General features: G+C 37.3%; 1 pseudogene; it reads left to right on the forward strand.

Moving 5' to 3' along the window:
• The first annotated feature begins 1540 nt into the window (after positions 1-1540).
• Positions 1541-19312, forward strand: part of LOC104655846 — a 57708-nt pseudogene continuing 39936 nt past the window's right edge.

Genomic DNA, 19312 nt, shown 5'->3' on the forward strand with positions numbered 1-19312 from the left:
TCTACTGCCTGAGAACATGTGGGTAATTACTTTGATCCCCTTATGTTTTCCAAATTGTTAGTGCATCACAATCCTATAATCTATGCTTAGAAATGCAAAGTAGCTTTGAATTTGTATTAGGGAAGGAGGAGCACCAAAGAGTCAGAGAATGAGACACACCGAGTGCCAAATGTCTTACAAATGGCATCCATAATTCCAGCCTGAAATATGAGCCATGTCTCTGATTAACAGGTGTAAACTCAAGTAATCTTAGAATTTTAGAACTGGAAGTGAATGATGGCATCTAGTTCCCTACAATTGAAGAAATTCAAGGCAACTGAATTAAGTGCTTGCTCAAAGTCACACAAGGAGTTAGTAAGCAGAGTAACATGGAGAAACAGGAGTGAGAGTCGCCCATTAATCTATCTCCTGATCCCCTGGGAGCACAGGAGGAGAAAGGGACAGACAGCTCTGAAATTCTCAGATCTGAAAAGGAATCCCATCATCATGGGACTCCTAATGACCTCCCATTATCGGGTGCCCACTGATGAGTTTCCCAAGACCCTGATAGATTCTCAAGAAATAGTTTTCAGTCAAATACCCTCATCAAACAAAGGCAGTCTTCTTAAAGAGTTCATGAGTACTAGTCCTCATTGACCTGTAGCTATCATAATAGCCACCTTTTGTTTTCACTATTTTATCTGGCATTCAGTGAGTACTTAATACATTCTTGGTATTTTGCTTTATGCTTTTTCTTTCTTTTTCTTTTTCCACTCTCACAACAAATTAATGTACTATAGTAGGCACTTGTTCTGGTTATTGCCTGTTTGATGCTAGATACCATTCTAATCCTTCCCATCCTCTACTAAGTACTTCAAAAAGTTGAATCCTGCAAGTTACATCACTCATGCTTTTTTACCAATTGGTTTTCAGCTAGTTTTAGGAAAGTGGAAAAATTGGTAGAGATGAGGGGTCAGGAAGAGGAGACACTGGGTACTTCTGTCCATGTCCTGGTGTTTCAGGCAGCATCCTCAAGAGTGCTTGTGTCCCCTCCATTGTTCTACCTCCCACTAGGCAGCTTGAGCTCCAGATAACACCTGCTCCTACAGGTGGTACAGGTGGCAAGGGCATGCTGTCCTGAGGGCTTGCTCACCTTCCTTGTTTGCTTTTCAGTTCCAACACCTTTATCATGAGCTACCCGTATTAAAAATTATCTCTGGAACCCTGGACAAAGATTTTGTCATTTGTATTGAAACCTGACTAATACAGCATTACTGTGTTCATCCCATAAATGAAGGAACTGAAAGTTAAAGAAGTCAACCTCACACCAGAGAGTTTATTATATGCCAGGCATTAGGTTGGAAACTTGATACACATTATTTCTTTTAGTCCTCACTAATTTTTATGAGGTAGGAATTATTATCTCTATTTCACGGGTAAGAAAATAAAGCTCAGGGAACATAAATAATATGCCCAATGCCATACTAATAGCTGGTAGACATAGGAACAATGATATCTCTGTCTCTAGATCATAGCAAGGGTACAACCAATTAATTAAGAGATGCTGGAAGATGGCACCACTCCTTCCGGTGGTTCCCACATACAGTCATTAGCCACACGCTTCGGGAAGTTCATGCTAGAGACTGGAGAAAGGTAGCCTGTATGGCATTACCACAACTCAGCCATTTTAAAAGAAGGTTCAAGTTCTCCAAAGCCGCTTTGCAAAAAATCACAGGGCTAAAAACAATAGTGCACTGCTAATTGTTTAACAATCTGCTCTCCAAGGAGATTTTTTTTTAAAAGACCTGATTCATAGAGTTTTCCAGTCTTCATGGTGTAAATGTAACTGGGCAGCTTAACTTCAAAATGCATTTTAAACTTTTATTTTTTCCTTTCTCTTGGGTTTTAAGACATAACCTTGCAGCAAACTGTAGAAGCCTTTTTCCTTAGTCTTAAAATATACTTCATGTCCCTTTTTTTCTCACCATATACTCCCTTCACATTTATCTAAACTGGATGCTAGTATCCAAGTATGTGCCTTCTTAGAAGTCCCAGGGGTTAATCATGAGATAGACAGACCAAGTCTGAAGACCCAGTTGCAAAATTCTAGAGATATGTCAAGGCTGCTAGTTAACAACTGGCCATTGTTGAGAACGCATCTGCCAGAGATCAAGGTGGACCAGGACTCAAGATAGCCACCAGAACAAGACACACAGACACTGTACTCAGCCCAATTCTTGCCTGCTTTCCTTAGTAACTTTTCCTTCTTTAAATTCCTGCCTTCCCACAAAAAATCAAAGTGGTTGCTTTATATGGGAATCTGGCCACTTCCACTTTACTCGTATTGATTAACAAAGTCTCTATTTCTTTCTACCAGACATTGCTCTTGTTACTTGGACTCTGCAAGCAGTGAGCATCCAGACCTGTGTTCAGTTACATAAATACTCCCACCATGGCTCATTTCAAGCTACTCATGTGATACCAACCAGCTCACAAAGTTCCTGAAATTCTAACAATCAGTTCCACCATACCATTGGTTAAAGACCTAAAAGGCAGTCAGTATTTGTTGACTAAACTATAGACACTGCTACATACTCCCAGAAGGGTAAAGCAAATGTGACTGGCAATACAAAAAATGTCCTATGACATAGCAATTTCACTCATGATAATAGAAATGAGTGCATATATCCATGAAAGACAGGTGCAGAAATGTTTCTGCCAGCATTACTCCTAATAGCCTAAACTGGAAGAAAGAGCTCAAATGCCCAATTGAGTAAAAGAAAATGGTTTTAAAAATTATGGAATATTTATACAATGGAATGTGTGTTGACACGAATGAACTGCCGATGCACAAAATGTGGGTGTATTTCAAACATATTATGTAGAGCTAAAGAAGGCAGACACAAAAGACTATAGTATGCATAGTACTCTGTATGACCCTTTCATATGATGGTCAAGACAAGCAAAATGTATCTGGGAAAGTTAAAGTCCAAATGGTGTTTGTCTCGGGGTGGAGAGAGTATTGTTGATTGCAGACATGAGTTAATCCTCTAGGAGACTAGAAATGTAAATATTATAGAAAGCAGACTTGATCTGGGCAATGGTTATATGGATACATACATATATGAAATTTCCTCCACCTGTACCCTTGAGATTTGTATAGTTTATCATGTGAAAATTATGCTTAAAAGTTTTAAAAAATAGTCTTTGGGCCCCGCAGGCATATGTTCTCAGATCATGCCCAAGCAAGGTGTATTAATCCGTTTTCATGCTGCTGATAAAGACATACCCAAGACTGGGAAATTTACAAAAGAAAGAGGTTTAGTTGGACTCAAGGTTCCATGTGGCTGGGGAGGCCTCACAATCATGGCAGAAGGCAAAGAGGAACAAATCACATCTTATGTGGATGGCAGCAGGCAGAGAGAGAACTTGTGCAGGGCAACTCCCAGTTTTAAAACCATCAGATCTACAGAGATCCATTCACTATCATGAGAAGAGCATGGGAAAGACCTGCCCCTATAATTCAGTCACCTCCCACTGGGTTCCTCCCATGACATGTGGATAGTGGGAGTTATAATCAAAGATGAGATTTGGGTGGGGACTCAGCCAAATCATACTACAAAGCATCTCAGATAAGAATGTTCTAGCCCAGGAGAATGTTCTAGTCCTGAGGTTTCATAGACTACATTTTTTGGTATATTGAGCACACACTTCTTCACCAGATGCCAGAGAAGTTTGCTTACCACAATCCCTCTATTTATAAAATTCCTTTAACATGAAGCTTTTCCCTTCACCAGATCCCCACCTCCACACTACTGCTACCCCTTATAGTAGTCACTGAAGTTTGCATCATCTGTAACAAGGACAGTGAGGCAAAATCTCATTTCACGAATTGTATTATTGTAGTTTTGTTTGTTTTTTTGTTTTGATAGCTGTCCAGTTCTTGCTAATTTTCCAGGTTCTAAATACTTACTGACCTTTACCTTTGAGAAGAGATCTAGTACTTTCAAGGTGACTTAAAATTTTTTTTTTATTATTAAATGGAAAGTTAGTTCACAGACTCTTTTTTGTTGTGACTTATTCTTTGTTCACATCCTAAATATTTCATATAAGCTTTATATCTCTAGAATTTCACTGATTACTCTTTATGTCTTTTAACAGGATTTGTCTGTCCATCTTCTCTCTTCCTTCTCAATTAATTATCATCCAAGTATTTCATCTGCATCACAAGATGGTTTGGTTTGTCCCTGATTGGGTGTTTTGGACCTTTCTTGTTTTAAGTTAATTAAAACAAAACTATCATAAACTCCACATTAATTAAGTGTAATTGAAACAGCTAAGTCATTAATAGTAACAAGATATATGGCATTATTACCAGCTGTGTGACCTTAAGCAACTCACATTGGTAAATTTGCCTAATACCATAAAGTCAAGGGGCTTCTTACCCAGAGCCCATCTTTAGGTTATCATTTATGATTTATTGACAATCTTTAGATACAGTGGCTCAACTAGCTATGAATATATATACAACTACTTTTAGTTTCACAAGCCCACAAAAACTTATCTTTTTAAAGATGGAAGGCGTTTAACTAGAACTTCAAGAAAGCTTAAAGATCATCTCACCTCTCATCTTTCCCCTTTTTTTTATATATGGAAAAAAAAGGTTAGAGCAGATTTACCTAGTAAGAGGCAAGGCTTGTATAGCATTCAATTTTCTTGCTTCTTATTTCCATGTTTATGAGAAACTTACCTAAGTCTCCTGTGGAATGTAAGATTCCTGATGCCTATTATATTTGACTGAAATTACCAGTCTAATCAAGCTCTAAAATTTTATGTGCTATAATTCCAACCCTTCCTTTGAGACCACAGTTGGATCAGTCTTCCTGATAAATTTCAAATCAGCTAGCAGATCAATTAAATCAATCAATTTGTATAAAATACTGTCTTCCTCCATTCTTGTCAAGTGAAAAGAAAATGGGATTCTTTGACCTATTTGACTAAGATATTTTAGTAATATTGCTGTTAACATATACCTACTATGTATTATGCCATTTAGATGATTGGACATAAGAATAAGAAGCTAGACCAATGAGTCCGGTGTTCGGAAAACTAAAGACCAGGATGAACAGAAATATCTGAACAATGCTCTGTAGAAGAAAATGGGTCCTGAAGACTTTGCTATTGTTTTTTCTTCTCTTTTGTTCATGTGTTTATTTTTTGGTATACCACATACAGAGGAAGAAGAATGAACAAGGGAAAGCCTTTGTTTTTTGACCTAGCAAAGATGGTGTTCTATTAAAAGGTGATAGAAAGAACACAGAATTATTCCACTTTTTCTTTGCTCCTATCTTCTGTAACATGGAAAATAATCTTCATGTTGGAAAGACACAGAAAGGTGAGAGGTAATATGGCATAATTTTTTTAAATGAGCCTTGGAATCAAACATTAATTTGAACCCAGGCTCTTCTCTTAGGACTTACGCGGTCTTATACTATTTATCTGCTCTGAGTCTCACTTGATGGTATCAATAGCTCCATCCCCCAGAGTGTTAGAAGTTTATAAGGCACTTTGACACAGTAACAGCTTAATAATTGATATGTAATAGGGGATGGATGCCCAAAATAGGTAAGAAAATAAATAAGAATTTTAAATTAGGTGATAATTTAAAGTCTAAAAAAATTACATTTCAGTGTGCTGAAAGAACTCATAAAAGCAATACTGATGTCATTGCTGGTAACTTTTGAAAAGTCATGGCAAATGATAGATGTGCTAGATTGTTGCTTCAATTATCCAAAAAAAAAAAAAGGGGAAAAAAGATTTTCAAGATTCAGTAATTCCAACCAACCAGCTAGAAGGAAATTCCAGATGCAGTATGGATTATGAAACAGATATTCTATATGCAATTTTAAAAGGAAGTTGTGATTGCTGAAACCAGCACTTAATCAAACACAAATCATGCTGAAAGCAACAAGATTTCCTCTTTTTTTTTGTCTTTTGAAGGACTGCAAGACTAATAAGAGAAATGTCGTAGCCATGATATATTTGCATCTGAAGAGGACATGTGACAAAGGTTTTATGAATATTTAATATACTAATGTGCATTATAAATATCCAGAGGAAGCTACTCAATTCAGCACTTTTTAAATTATTTGACTGTGGAACCCTTTTTTAGCAGAGTAAAATCTGAAAGAAGTTGGGTTGGGCAGAACTTTGGGAAACACTAGTGTAAGCCTGGAAAATAAATCTCCACTTTTTAGGTAGCTTTGGGGATATTGGGTTTATTTTCAAACATCACCTTTTAAAGGAACCCAGACAAACTAGAATATTTCCAAAGGAGGGCCAGAGTAATGAATTATATAACACTATATTGCAGAAGAAATAATTAGGAACTATGAAAGAGACACTTTGGGGAGTAAGGTTGTCCTGATGGTTGATTTCAAGTTTTTTAATGGTTGTTATATGGAGAAAGAACTGGATTACTTCTCCTTAGTTTAAGCAACCAGAAATAAGAGTACTATCTAAGAATTACAGGGCAGTAGGTTTTGGCTGAATATAAAGATTTTTGTGAGCACGCTAGTCCTGGGATTTGACAGAACTACAATTCAACACCAGTCCTGCAGTTTTTGGCTAGGTAGCTTAATCTCTTAGAAACTTGGTTTTCTCATTTGTAATAGGGAGAATTTGATGGAGGTACCACAAAGAGTAAATCCTACATTACATTTTATAAGTTCCATACAATTTCTGGCACATAGTAAGTGCTCAAGAAATAGAATTCTGGTGTTATTGGTAACATAGAGCTACTCAATAATGAAAAGGATGGAGGACATCTGATAGCAGAGAACATCTCAAGAGTGTAAATGTTCAAGCACATTCTTAATTATTTAAAAAAGAAGTGAAAGTCTATTTGGGCAACACATCAGGGAAGTAGCTGTGACTCAGTTCCTGTCTTTATGAGCTAAGTCACATGGGGACAAGCAGGGGAGTTAAGGCAAATATATTAAACAACAATAACACAAGGATGAATGCTTGCAAGAATATCAGAAATTATGAGCATGAGTGCTGAATTTTTTGAGGGAAATATGGAAGGATATATGAAAGTGGTAGCATATGAAGAATAGAAAATTTTTCAATGGATGTGGTAAGAAAGGAAGCAGCATGTTACAGAAGGAACTATTATGAGGAGAGGCTGTAGGCAACAAAGCATAGGAACGTATCCAGAGAAGCAGCACAATTTGAAGGGGATATAAATGCAAAACTAGAGATAAATGAGACACAATTCTGGATAATTATTGGGGGAGCTGCAGAATGGATCTTGTACTTGACTTGGGGGTCAGTGGGGAGACTAAATATTATGAGAGAAAGAAAAGAGTGTCTTTATCCAAACTTACTTAAAAAAAAGAAAAAGAAACATGAAGTTGACAGTGGCAATAAAATTGGTTAGGATCTGTGTGATTCCTAAAACAGGAAACCCAATTAAAAAAATAGCACAGTATAGAATAACTGGCCAGCCAAATGCAGAAGGTTGAAACTGCACCCCTTCTTTACACCATATATAAAAATTAACTCAAGATGGATTAAATACTTAAATATGAAATGCAAAACTATAGAAACCCTGGAAGACAACCTAGGCAATACCATGTAGGACATACACATGGACAAAGATTTCATGATGAAGACACCAAAAGCAAAAGTTCACAAATGAGAGCTAATTACACTAAGGATCTTCTCTACAGCAAGAGAAAACTATGAACAGAATAAACAACCTACAGAATGGGAGAAAATTTTTGCAAGCTATGCACTTGACAAGCTATGCACTTGATACTTCTAGTATCCATCATCTATAAGGAACTTATATAAATTTACAAGAAAAAAAACATTAAAAAGGGGATAGAGGACATGAATAGATACTTTTCAAAAGAAGACATATATGCAGCCAACAATCATATGAATAAAAAGTTCAACATCACTTATCATTAGAGAAATGCAAATAAAAACTACAATGAGATAGATACCACCTCACACCGGTCACAGTGGCTATTATGAAAAAGTAAAAAAATAACAAGTGCTGGCAAGGTTGTGGAGAAAAGGAAACACTTATACCCCGTTGGTGGGAGTGTAAATTAGTTCAACCATTGTGGAAGACAGTGTGGCGATTCCTCAAAGACCTAAAGACAGAAATCCCATTCAACCCAGCAATCCCATTACTGGGTATATACCCAAAGGAATATAAATTGTTCTGTTATAAAGACACAAGTATGTGAAGGTTTGTTTCAACACTATATGCAATAACAAATACATGGAGACAACCTAAATGCTCATCAATGACAGACTGGACAAAGAAAATGTGATATATGTATACCACGGAATACTAAGCAGCCATAAAAAATGATGAGATCATGTCCTTTGTTGGGACATGGATGGAACTGGAGGCCATTATCCTTAGCAAACTAATGCAGGAACAGAAAACCAAATACTGCATATTCTCACTTATAAGTGGGAGCTAAATAATGAGAAAATATGGAAACAGTAGATGGGAAAAACACACACTGGACCTATTGGAGGTGGAGTGTGGGAAGAGGGAGAGAATCAGGAAAAATAACTAGTGGGTACTAGGCTTAATACCTGAGTGGTGAAATAATCCGTAAAACAAGCCCCCATGAAACATGTTTACCTATGTAACAAATCTGCACATGTACCCTTGAACTTAAAAGTTGTTTTTTTCTTTTCTTTTCTTTTTTTTAAATAGCACAATAAGTGAAAAATAAAGAGAATCTCAAGTAGGGTGGAAATAGTGGGAATGGAAAGGAAGTCCTCAATGGGATCCACATGAAGAACAGGCTCTGTTGGAGAATATTTGACAGCAGGCAAGGGAGGTGATAGTCTCAGAAGACCAAGTTTCAGTTAAGGGAGGTCTTAGCAGCAGCTTTCCAAGAGAAAGTCATGTCAGGAGTATTCCTTAGCAGAATAGCCAACAGCGACTCTTACTGAACATTTATTCGATAGATGAATACATTATTGGCCATTTTTGGTTTGGGTTAAAATGAAACAAAAACAGATAGATGTATACATGAATGAATGAATGATTTGGGTTGAGCTCTAAAGGGAAAAATGGAAGATGGTAATACAAGCAAAAGTTTGTCAGAGTCAATCTAAGGAAAAGGAAGGCTGGTTGGATAGAGATGTAAGTAGAGAACTAGCAAAGATCTTATCCAAGGATGAGTGAAGGGCAGAGGAGATAAATCAGGGCTTGACCAAATAGGGCCTGTGGCCGAACCCAGCCCTACCCACCTGTTTTGTGCAGCCCATGAGCTACCAATAACTTCTGTGTTTTTAAATGGTTAAAGTAAATTCAAAGAAGGATAGTATTTCATGACATGTGAAAATGATATGAAACTCAAATTTCAACATCCATGAATAAAGTGACGATTGTTTTTGTTATTTTATTATTATTATTATTTTACAGAAAGGACTGGCTTGCACTTTTTAAACATTAGTTATATTATTCTCACTACAACCCTATGAGATAAAATTCGTTGTTCCCATTTTACCGATGAGCAAACTGTAGCTTATATTTCAGCCAAAGTCACACAGTTCATTAAGGGCAGAGTCATCCATGGCAATCTGCCTATCCAGATGTTCCATTTTCCCCTAGGGTAAAAGCACTGGCTCTAAGAATAGTGAGAACAAAACATACTTATAAAAGAGAGCTGGGGGAGGGGGTTGGGGGCTGGGCATGGTGGCTCATGCCTGTAATCCCAGCACTTTGGGAGGCCAAGGTGGGTGGATCACTTGAGGTCAAGAGTTCAACCCCAGCCTGGCCAACATGGTGAAACCCAGTCTCTACTAAAAATATAAAAATTAGCCAGGCATGGTGGCGGGCGCCTGTAATCCCAGTTATTCGGGAGGTTGAGACAGGAGAATCACTTCAGCCCAGGAGGCAGAGGTTGCAGTCAGAGGAGATCGCACCATTGCACTCCAGGTTGGGCGACAGAGCAAGACTCCATCTCAAAAAACAAAAACAAACAAACAAAAAACAAAGGGAGTTGGGGAGTGTTTTGAATGCTTAGAGGGCAGTTTGGGAACTCAATTAGAAAGGGACGGTTTAAACAGACATATTTCTAAGAGACTTATAATGAGTTAACTCATTTGATCCTCACAACTCCTCCATGAGTTGGATGCTATTATTAACAACCCAGTATTAGATAAAGGATTAGATACCTTCTTAAAGACCACTTCCCAGGAGAAAGACTGTGTGTGAGTACTCTGAAGCTTTGGGTCTTCTGGTGGGTGACACCACTGGGTTTCCAAAGGCTCAACCAGTCAAATGAGGTGTTTTTGACCTAGTCGTGTTCAAAGTGCTTAGGGAAGGATTCTACGGACTGGGCTTTTACCCTGGTGTCCTGCATTCTTGCTCCAAGACTTCTCTCACCACTCTCAATCCCCTAAATGCAGCTTCTGACACCTTCTAGCTAGTTCTTGGGCTCCTCCTTGGTGACTTCCTCTTAAGATAATTTGAGTTACCACAAATCAGCATTTGAAGAAATGCAGCAGATAAGTTGAAAATTCAAGTGCTGAGGGATGTAAAGGCCAAAACAATCCTGTAGAAAGCCCAGAGGCAGATGACAGTCTTTCGTCAAATATTTCACTGCTGTAGATTTCTGAGAGTGCTGTGTAGCGGTCCTTTTCATCCTGCGTTTGCCACTTTGAACAGTCACTTTCCCACTTGGAACTTACTTGTGGCTCTGCTGACAAAACAGGAAGTGATTTGAATACAGTCTGTTTTTATGACCTTTCAGCATCAGGAGTTTGAAAAGTTTTAGCAGTGTATTTACAGCTTTGCTTTAGCACTTCTATTTCTTATAAAACAACCGTGTAGGGGTTAAAATATCCTTGCAAAGTGCTGTTCAAATATTGAGTCAATAATGAGCTCTGCACGCCAGCCTTTGGTGCATGTTAAATTCAAAACAAGTTTAGCGTTTTTTTTTTTTTTTTTTGGATAGAAACTGGTGGGGGTGGGGAACGAATGAGGGAACTGGGAAGAGAAGGAGGGGAAGTTAAACCTTGCTTCTCACTCTGTCTTTCTCAGAAAGCCAAACACGGCATCTTCCATGAGGAGCTTGTTTTCTGACCACCGGAGATATATTGAATCTTTCCGGAGGTTTCTCAGCCATTCCACGGAACACCAGTGCATGCAGGAATTCATGGACAAGAAGCTGCCAGGCATAATAGCAAGGTAACAAAAGGGACCTTGTTGTCAAAGGGACAAGCCTGAGACTCGCTGTGCTTCAGTGATAGATGGGTCTAGCTCAGCCTCGCAGGCTGGGCACGGAATAAGGGCGAGTTACTGACAGCAACTCCCCCTCGTCCTCCTCCTCGCTGCCCTGCCCTGCCTTTCTCCTGCAGTGCTTCGGTTCCACGTTTGCTTTAAACACTCAAAGGCTCCCATTTGTGCTGTATTTCCAGCTGCATAGAGATAAGCGTTAACCATTTGAAGGCACAAATCCATGTTCATTTGGAAAAAGATAAGATGCTAATCTTCGAACTCAGACTTTTCAGCCCTCCTCCAAATTTTACATCCCCCAAAAGGCCCAAAGGGAGTCTGGTATGCTTTTCATTAGAATCGAATATAAATAATTGCCAAAGTACGATTTGCCCTGAGGACTGAGTCCCTCAGTTCTCATAATATCCATTTAAATTTATTTTCCTTATCCATTGTTATAGTTATCACTCTCTTCCCCCAAATTGTCTTTTTCTTTCAACTTAGTATTAGCAACGTGTTCCTTAAAAAAAGAACCATTTCCCATTATCAGTGAAACTCACTGGTTCCTACCCTTCTTGCAGAGTTCTTTTTTGGGGTGATTAATGTGTTCAATTTGTGCCAGAGCTGATAAGCATTATGAGAGTAACAGATTCCACGTGCTAAAGATAATTAACTCACCTATCTGGGGGTGATTTCCTGTAACTCACTCTGCTTCAGGAAATAATAATGGAAAACTGGGAAGAAATGACTATGGATCCAGTTTGCAAACAGCAAAGGAAAGTGGTATTTTATCTTTTGCTGAATTTCTCTATTGTAGGCCTGAAATTCTTTCACCAGGGCAGTACCTATGTCTGACCAGAGCAGGCATTATTAGATGTATATAAAATTGTATTTCCCTTTCTATTTGACATGATTCAGATTTTAAATGTTAGCTTTCAAAAAATAGGATATTATATATTAAAAATTAATATATAATAGGATAAGGATGCCAAACATCAAAGCAGATGGCAAACACAGATAACTTCTTATCTAGGAACTAATTATAGTTAACCTCTTTGGGTTTCTTTGCTCACTTCTAAAGTTAAAGGTAATGAGTTAATTTCTCAATTCTTTTCCAGTACCAAAAGTATTGCTCATGTCTGTAGCTTACCAGATCCTTGGTTTTCTTCAGCCATACACAGTTTGGTTTGAAGAGGTGCTGTGGATGGAGATAACATAATAAATGATGAATGACTCCTTCCTTATCTTCAAAGTTTAAATCTAACTGGAAATATTATAAAATCTGTGAAAGACTGAAGAATTTTTAAGGGCACACTGTTTGTCTTTTAACAATAGTGTCATTTATTTAAAAAGTAATTTTTTCCTGAAGGTAGTGTTTGAAATAAGATTTAGCTGAAGAACCTTTAAAATTGTTGCTTAAAGTTGTCTATGAGTGATGAAGTACCAAAACGTGATTAGGATACGCTTTGTGTATGTTAGGGCAGGGTTTGTTGAGTTGGTGGCTCACTGTGCTAATTGAGTGTGGAGCGAGCATATTAAATTTTTATTAAAGCAAGACATGCTCATATTTTAAAACATCAAATGGTTCTAAAAACAATCAAATGGTTCTAAAGTGGGTGGGGCCTATAACAAATCCCACCCACTCCATTCTTGTTTCTCACTCTCCAGAAGCAACCACTTTCAGCACTTTGAAATCTTTTAGTTATTTATGGAATTTTCTTTCATAATTCAAAATAACATGTTATTTTTCTATTTCTTCATTTTGCTGTATTAAAATAGCTAATTAGCATGCATATTTCCCACCCTTTCATGTCACTATATTTAGTCAAAATTTTGGTTAAATAATTTGAGTGTTCATGTTATTTTGCCTATGTATATATTATTAATAATTGAGCAATATATTAGACTATACTTACATTTCCTTTTATGTACAACTTTCTGTTTTCCCTAGAGTTGACTATTGCCTTAATTTTGGTTTCTTTTCTTAGTTCTCTATGTACCTATTACTACTTTGATTCCGAAGCAGATATACTAATCTCGTCTCAATATATGCAAATATATCAAGGAATCTGTTTATTTTACCCCAAAGGAACAACTTTTCTGAAGCCCTCTGTTCTTTTTTTCAGTTTAGGAAGATCTGCTTTGGCCTGCTATACAACTATTAAGGAGGGAGTTTATTTCACTTTCTGAGAATCATTTTCTTTCTGAAGTATTTGATTCCCTGATTCTGTGTCTCATGCCTTTCTTTTGTTTCCTCAGTCCTTTGTTTCCTGAACTAATGCTTTAAAAGCTTTAAGAGTGAATGAGAGGTAAACTTTTTGAGACTTTGTATGTTTAAAAATCCCTTGGTTCTATGTTCATCATTAGACAGTTTGACTGGATATAGAACTGTATACTGAAAATGGTTTTGTATCATAGATCTAAAGGTACTTTTACATTGTCTTTTAGATACCAGAATTGCTGTTAACAAATAAAATAGTGGCCAGGTGTGTTGGTTCTTGCCTGTAATCTCAGCACTTTGGGAGACTGAGGCAGGAGGATTACTTGAACCCAGGAGTTAGAGACAAGCCTGGGCAACACAGCGAGATCCCATCTCTACAGAAAAAGTAAAAAAATGAGCTGAACAAGGTGGCATGCACCTGTAGCACTGGCTACTCCAGAAGCTGAAGTGGGAAGATTGCTTAAGTCCGGGAGATCAAGGCTTCAGTGAGACATGATTGCGACACTGCACTCAGTCTAGATGACAGAGTGAGACCCTGTCTCACACAAGAGAAAAAAAGAAATCAAATGCTACTCAAAATTCTCATCCTTGGCTTGTGGAATAACTTTTACATTATGTGTTTTGTTTTCCCTATTTTGAACTTTTTAGAATCTTCTTATCTCTAGTACTCTGAAATTTTAAAATAGTGAGTTGTGAAATGGTTCCTTTTCACCCATTTTGTGGGTACTCCCTGGGCTATTTCGATTGAGATTCAGATCCTTCAGTTATGAGGAACTTTGGTAATCATTCCTCCCCTCTGTTTTCTTTTTCTGAAACGTTTACTCATCAAATACTTCCTGGATTGATTACCTAATTTTCTTATATTTCCAGTTTGCTATGACTTTCTCTTTCAGCCCACCTATTAATTTTTTACTATTATAGTTTTAATTTCCAAGAATGTTTTCTATAGCATTCTTTTCATCATTCTCAGATGTAATACCTTCTTATTCATTACAAAATGTTCATCTGCTCTCTCTGCCTCTTTCAGTCTCTGTTTCTTATGTTCGACAGCTCCCCAACCGCCTAATGAGCTTTGGTTTTCTGTTCAATCAAATAATGAGGCACTAAAAGGTAGTCAGATTCTCTTTGTGTAAGTCAGGGCAGGGTTTGTTGAGTGAGTAGCTCACTGAATAATTGAGTGTGGACTCAGCTCTTTCCTGGGTGATCCTCAGATATAAAATCATGTTAACTTTATTACTGAGATGATTTGTTTCCCTATAGAGGAATTCTTCAATCCCCTATTTGGGGGTAGATGGTGGGGCAGGGCTTGGGGGCAGGAAAAATTATAGTATATAACTATAAATAGTAAACTTGGTTATTGGTGTTGCATATAAAACTGTTAAATCCTTGGCTAGAAAATAGTAAGTTTTCAATAATTATTTGATGTCATTATAATATGTGAAATGGGATGAATAATAGTATCTAACTCATAGAGGAATTTTAAGGATTCAAAGAGGTAATTCACATAAGTCACTTACATGTGCCTAGAATCATAATAATTTCTAATATATGTGGAGTGCTTGTCATGTGCAGTTACATTTCTAAGAGCTTTACATGAATTAAAGAATTGAATCCTCATAATTTCTCCATGAATTAGAAACAGTTACTAATAATCCTACAAGAGAGGTGATATTATTATCTTATTTCACAGAGATGTCAAATAACTTGCTCAAGGTAACATATCAGTAACCTGGGATTTCAACTTGGGTCCTCTGCTTCATAGCCACCCTATGCTGTCATAGATGTAAGCGTTTTAAAGAATGAACAAAAGGTTAAGATAGAAATGGATGTGTTAGGATGTAAGATTATGAACTGGAGGATGATTAGAGCTGAAAAAGGCAACTCATTTATAGGTGTTCTTGACCCTAGACTTTGCAAGATTCCTTTAGAACCTTACTTCAACCTTTGTTCCCATCTTGTGACTGTGCAAGCTTTTGCAATGAAGACAAAACACAGGTTTGTTTACCATCCCATAGTCCAAAGAAACAAACACCATCCTTTTCCCTTCATGGTTCCCCTGTAGCAGTCATCTCTTTTCCTTCTCTCTTTCATCCTTTTTCAACAGACTCCAGATCCGCTTCCTCATTTTTTAGCTCACTTTTAATCCCATTGCCATCTGACTGAAGTCCTCAGTCTTCTTTTAAAACTGCTATTATTAAAGACACTTATATTGTCAAATTCGATATAGATTTTTCCTTTTTTAAGTAGTACACTCTGCTGCTTTTGCCACGACTAAGGACTTTCTCTGCCTCCAGTTACTCTAGTACTTCTCTGTGCTTTCTTTACTTCTCTGTCTTCTTTGTATATTCTTCACAATCCAGTTATCTTTAGAAGTTGGTATTGGATCACCATCCACTACTACTCTAACTCTGCAATATCTTTGGTTGATGGAATCTACTCTTCTAGCATTGACCATTACTTTATGATGATGATTCTCCAGAATACATCACTGACCCTGATTTCTCTTCTCCCAGCTTAAATCTTGCAAATTCAAATGTTTGCCGAATTCGTATTTATTTTTTTAAAAAGCCCTGACAAAACATAAGCTTGCTGCCAAACTATATTTCTCAGCTTCCTTTTTGGCATCACCCTTTGCCCAGTCATCCAAGCCTGAAACAGGGAAATCATTGCGCACTCATATTTTTTTTCTGATGTCTTCACATCAATCTAACAGCAAGTCCTACTGGCTTATTTCCCAATCTGTCTACTTCATTCTATTTCTAGTACCTGAGTCATAATTCAGGGCTTTATTATCTCACATTTCATTTTGAGAGCAAAGTGATATCTGTTTTTTAATGCCTAGGATAGAATATACATAATACATGTTTAATAAACATTTGTTTATTAAAAGGAAGGTAAAAAAAAAAAAAAAAGGAGGTGGGGGAGGAAAGAAGACAGACATTATAGATAGTGGGAACCACCTGAGCCTTTCCCCTATCTACGATGGGTGGCTTATTATATTACCAGACTCAAAGCTCCACTTTTTCTATTCTTGTTCTCCAAACAATATTCAAACAAATGGCATTTTCTACCTCTGAGATGTACATACTGCCATTTCCAAGTCTCCTAGTTCAAGATTGTTAATGAATATAACCTGTATTTTGAAATATACTCTAAAGATGGCAATGTAACTGGTATAATTGGGAACTTTCATGTTGGCCTAGTTTTCATTCATTGTATTTTTAGTCTGTTCTCTTCAACTAGACTGGATAATCAGATTTCACAAAGCACCTAACAAATTTTTCTAAAACTACATAATTTTTTTCTTTCAGGATTGGAGACACAAAATCAGAAATTAAGATTCTAAGCATAGGCAGAGGTGCAGGTATGAATAATATATTTTTAAAGTTTGTATTTCACTTCAAACATTGTGCTGTGTGTTGACAATATTGTTCATTTCTTAAGGAAGGTTTCTTTTTCTTTTTTTTCTCTTTGCTGTTGGAAGAAATCAGCTTATTAAAACTAGCAATATTACTTCAACTAACATTAATGCCCCCAGAGATTTACAGGGTATAGGACACTAGCCTTCATTACTATCTCTACTGTGAAAAAGTGATGTGACTTATTCTTTTGATAAATGAAAAATCAAATAGGATAACTTTAAGGATAACTCTTATCCAAAATGATTAAAATACTCACAGAAAAGGAAAATCTCATAAGAAGCTTCTTAAGCTTGTGCCATTTAAAGCCTTGTTCATGGACTGGTTACTGCTTTTCAAACTGTTATTTGTCCATGTGAAAATTAGAAATATGCATTGGAATATAAACTGATGCATAGCTTTTTTCATTGGGAAAGTCTCACCATGGGTAAAAATTGTGCTCAACGACAGAGTTAATTTACACTCTTGTGAACACATTCTTTGAGTGGCATGGGCCTAATCTGTTCCCTTCCTCTTAGTTCCAAGACTGAATGCTTAGAATTACCTCTAGCATTCAGAACACTCCTAAGCACCCGCCTGTTTTTTTTTTTTTTAATGGAGTCTCACTCTGTCGCCCAGGCTGGAATGTGCAGTGGTGCAATCTTGGCTCACTGCAACCTCCACCTCCTGGGTTCAAGCAATTGTCCTGTCTCAGCATCCTGAGTTGCTGGGATTACAGGCGCCAACCACTGCACCTGGCTAAATTTTGTATTTTTAATAGAGACAGGGGTTTCACCATCTTGGCCAGGCTGGTCTTGAACTCCTGACCTCATAATCCACTCACCTTGGCCTCCCAAAGTGCTGGGATTATACGCGTGAGCCACCACACGCAGCCCTAAGCACCATTTTACAGGCATTTTATAGTCTCATTACTTTTAGATCCAGTGTTTTCATTCTAGGGGAAAATTGAAAGTCTGGAAAGGTAGATGAACACAGGCCTCCAATGAACTGTATGATCTTGGTTGAAACATCAGTAAAATGAGAAAAATGAATTTTATCGTATAAGGTTGTAGTGAGAGTGATATAGGTAGCATTTACGAAGTGCTTAGGACATCTTATTGCTCCTGGGAGGGTGAAGGCTATTCTCTTCTGCAAAAGTGAAATAAGTTTCATCTCAAGACTTTTCCTCATATCAACTCCTGAGCAGTGTTTGCTTCATTTTTAAGTTGCTACTCATCTGGAAGTTTGGGTTAATGCATTAATGTATAACATATGTAGATATATTATTGATATATTTATCTTTAGTTTTTTATTTTGCCTGAGTGATAGTTCAATAATGGTTACAATCTAATATCAAGTGGACCCTATTGTCACTTGTAACTTAATGCCAAGTGGTAATCCCTTGAACCTCTTAAGTATAAGTGTTCTAGTGCCCCATGAATGAGTTGAATTGTGGCTCATATTAACACAAAGATAACTAAGAGCTGTCTAATGAAATGAGATCACTGATTTTTTGTTTTTTTGTTTTTTTGTTTTTTGAGATGGAGTCTCACTCTGTTGCCCAGGCTAGAGTACAGTGGCACGATCTTGGCTCACTGCAACTTCTGACTTCCAGGTTCAAGCAATTCTCCCTGCCTCAGCCTCCCAAGTAGCTGGGATTATAGTAACCCACCACCACACCAGGCTAATTTTTGTATTTTTTAGTAGAGATGGGGTTTCGCCATGTTGGCCAGGCTGGTCTCGAACTCCTGACCTTGAGTGATTTGCCTGCCTCGGCCTCCCAAAGTGCTGAGATTACAGGCATAAGCCACCATGCCTGACAGAGATCGCTGATTTGTAATGTCATTATTTGTTAATTTTTCTTGAAATACACTGTGATATAGTGTAATAAGAACTAATCCTTCAAATCATTTTACTTTATTATCATCTTTCACCAAGAAAATAGAAACCAACAAAGACAGACAATGAAGGGGATTGTCATGAACAATACCATGAAGGGTATTTAAGCTAAAATACTTGGTTATTGGTTACGGATACTTTAAGTCCCCAAAATTATAATACTTACAAATTGTCTAAAGAATGTCTTATTAATTCATTTAACCAAGACAGTTATTTCCTGTGTGTTTTGGATACGAGTTTCAGGCAACCAACAGGCAATGAGACTATCGTTTGATAGTGTCACTTGTGCTTGGACAAGAAGAGAAGCCCTACAAGAAAAAGTAATTAAAAACAATCTCTACCATGGCCAAGTTAATTGACCTTTTAATATAAAGTTAATTGAATTTCTAATGCAAATTTATCCAGATGCTTATAAGCTATCTAGAGAAAGGAACATTTGGCCTGCACGGTGAGTCCTTACATAAAGGTGTGCATAGAAGCTGATACAGAGAACTTAACAAAATAAAGGGAGCAACTCTTGGAGTTCTTCTGACTGAGCCCTACTAATGTATTATT

Source organism: Rhinopithecus roxellana, chromosome 14 (assembly GCF_007565055.1).
Source record: "Rhinopithecus roxellana isolate Shanxi Qingling chromosome 14, ASM756505v1, whole genome shotgun sequence".
Lineage (NCBI taxonomy): Eukaryota > Metazoa > Chordata > Mammalia > Primates > Cercopithecidae > Rhinopithecus > Rhinopithecus roxellana.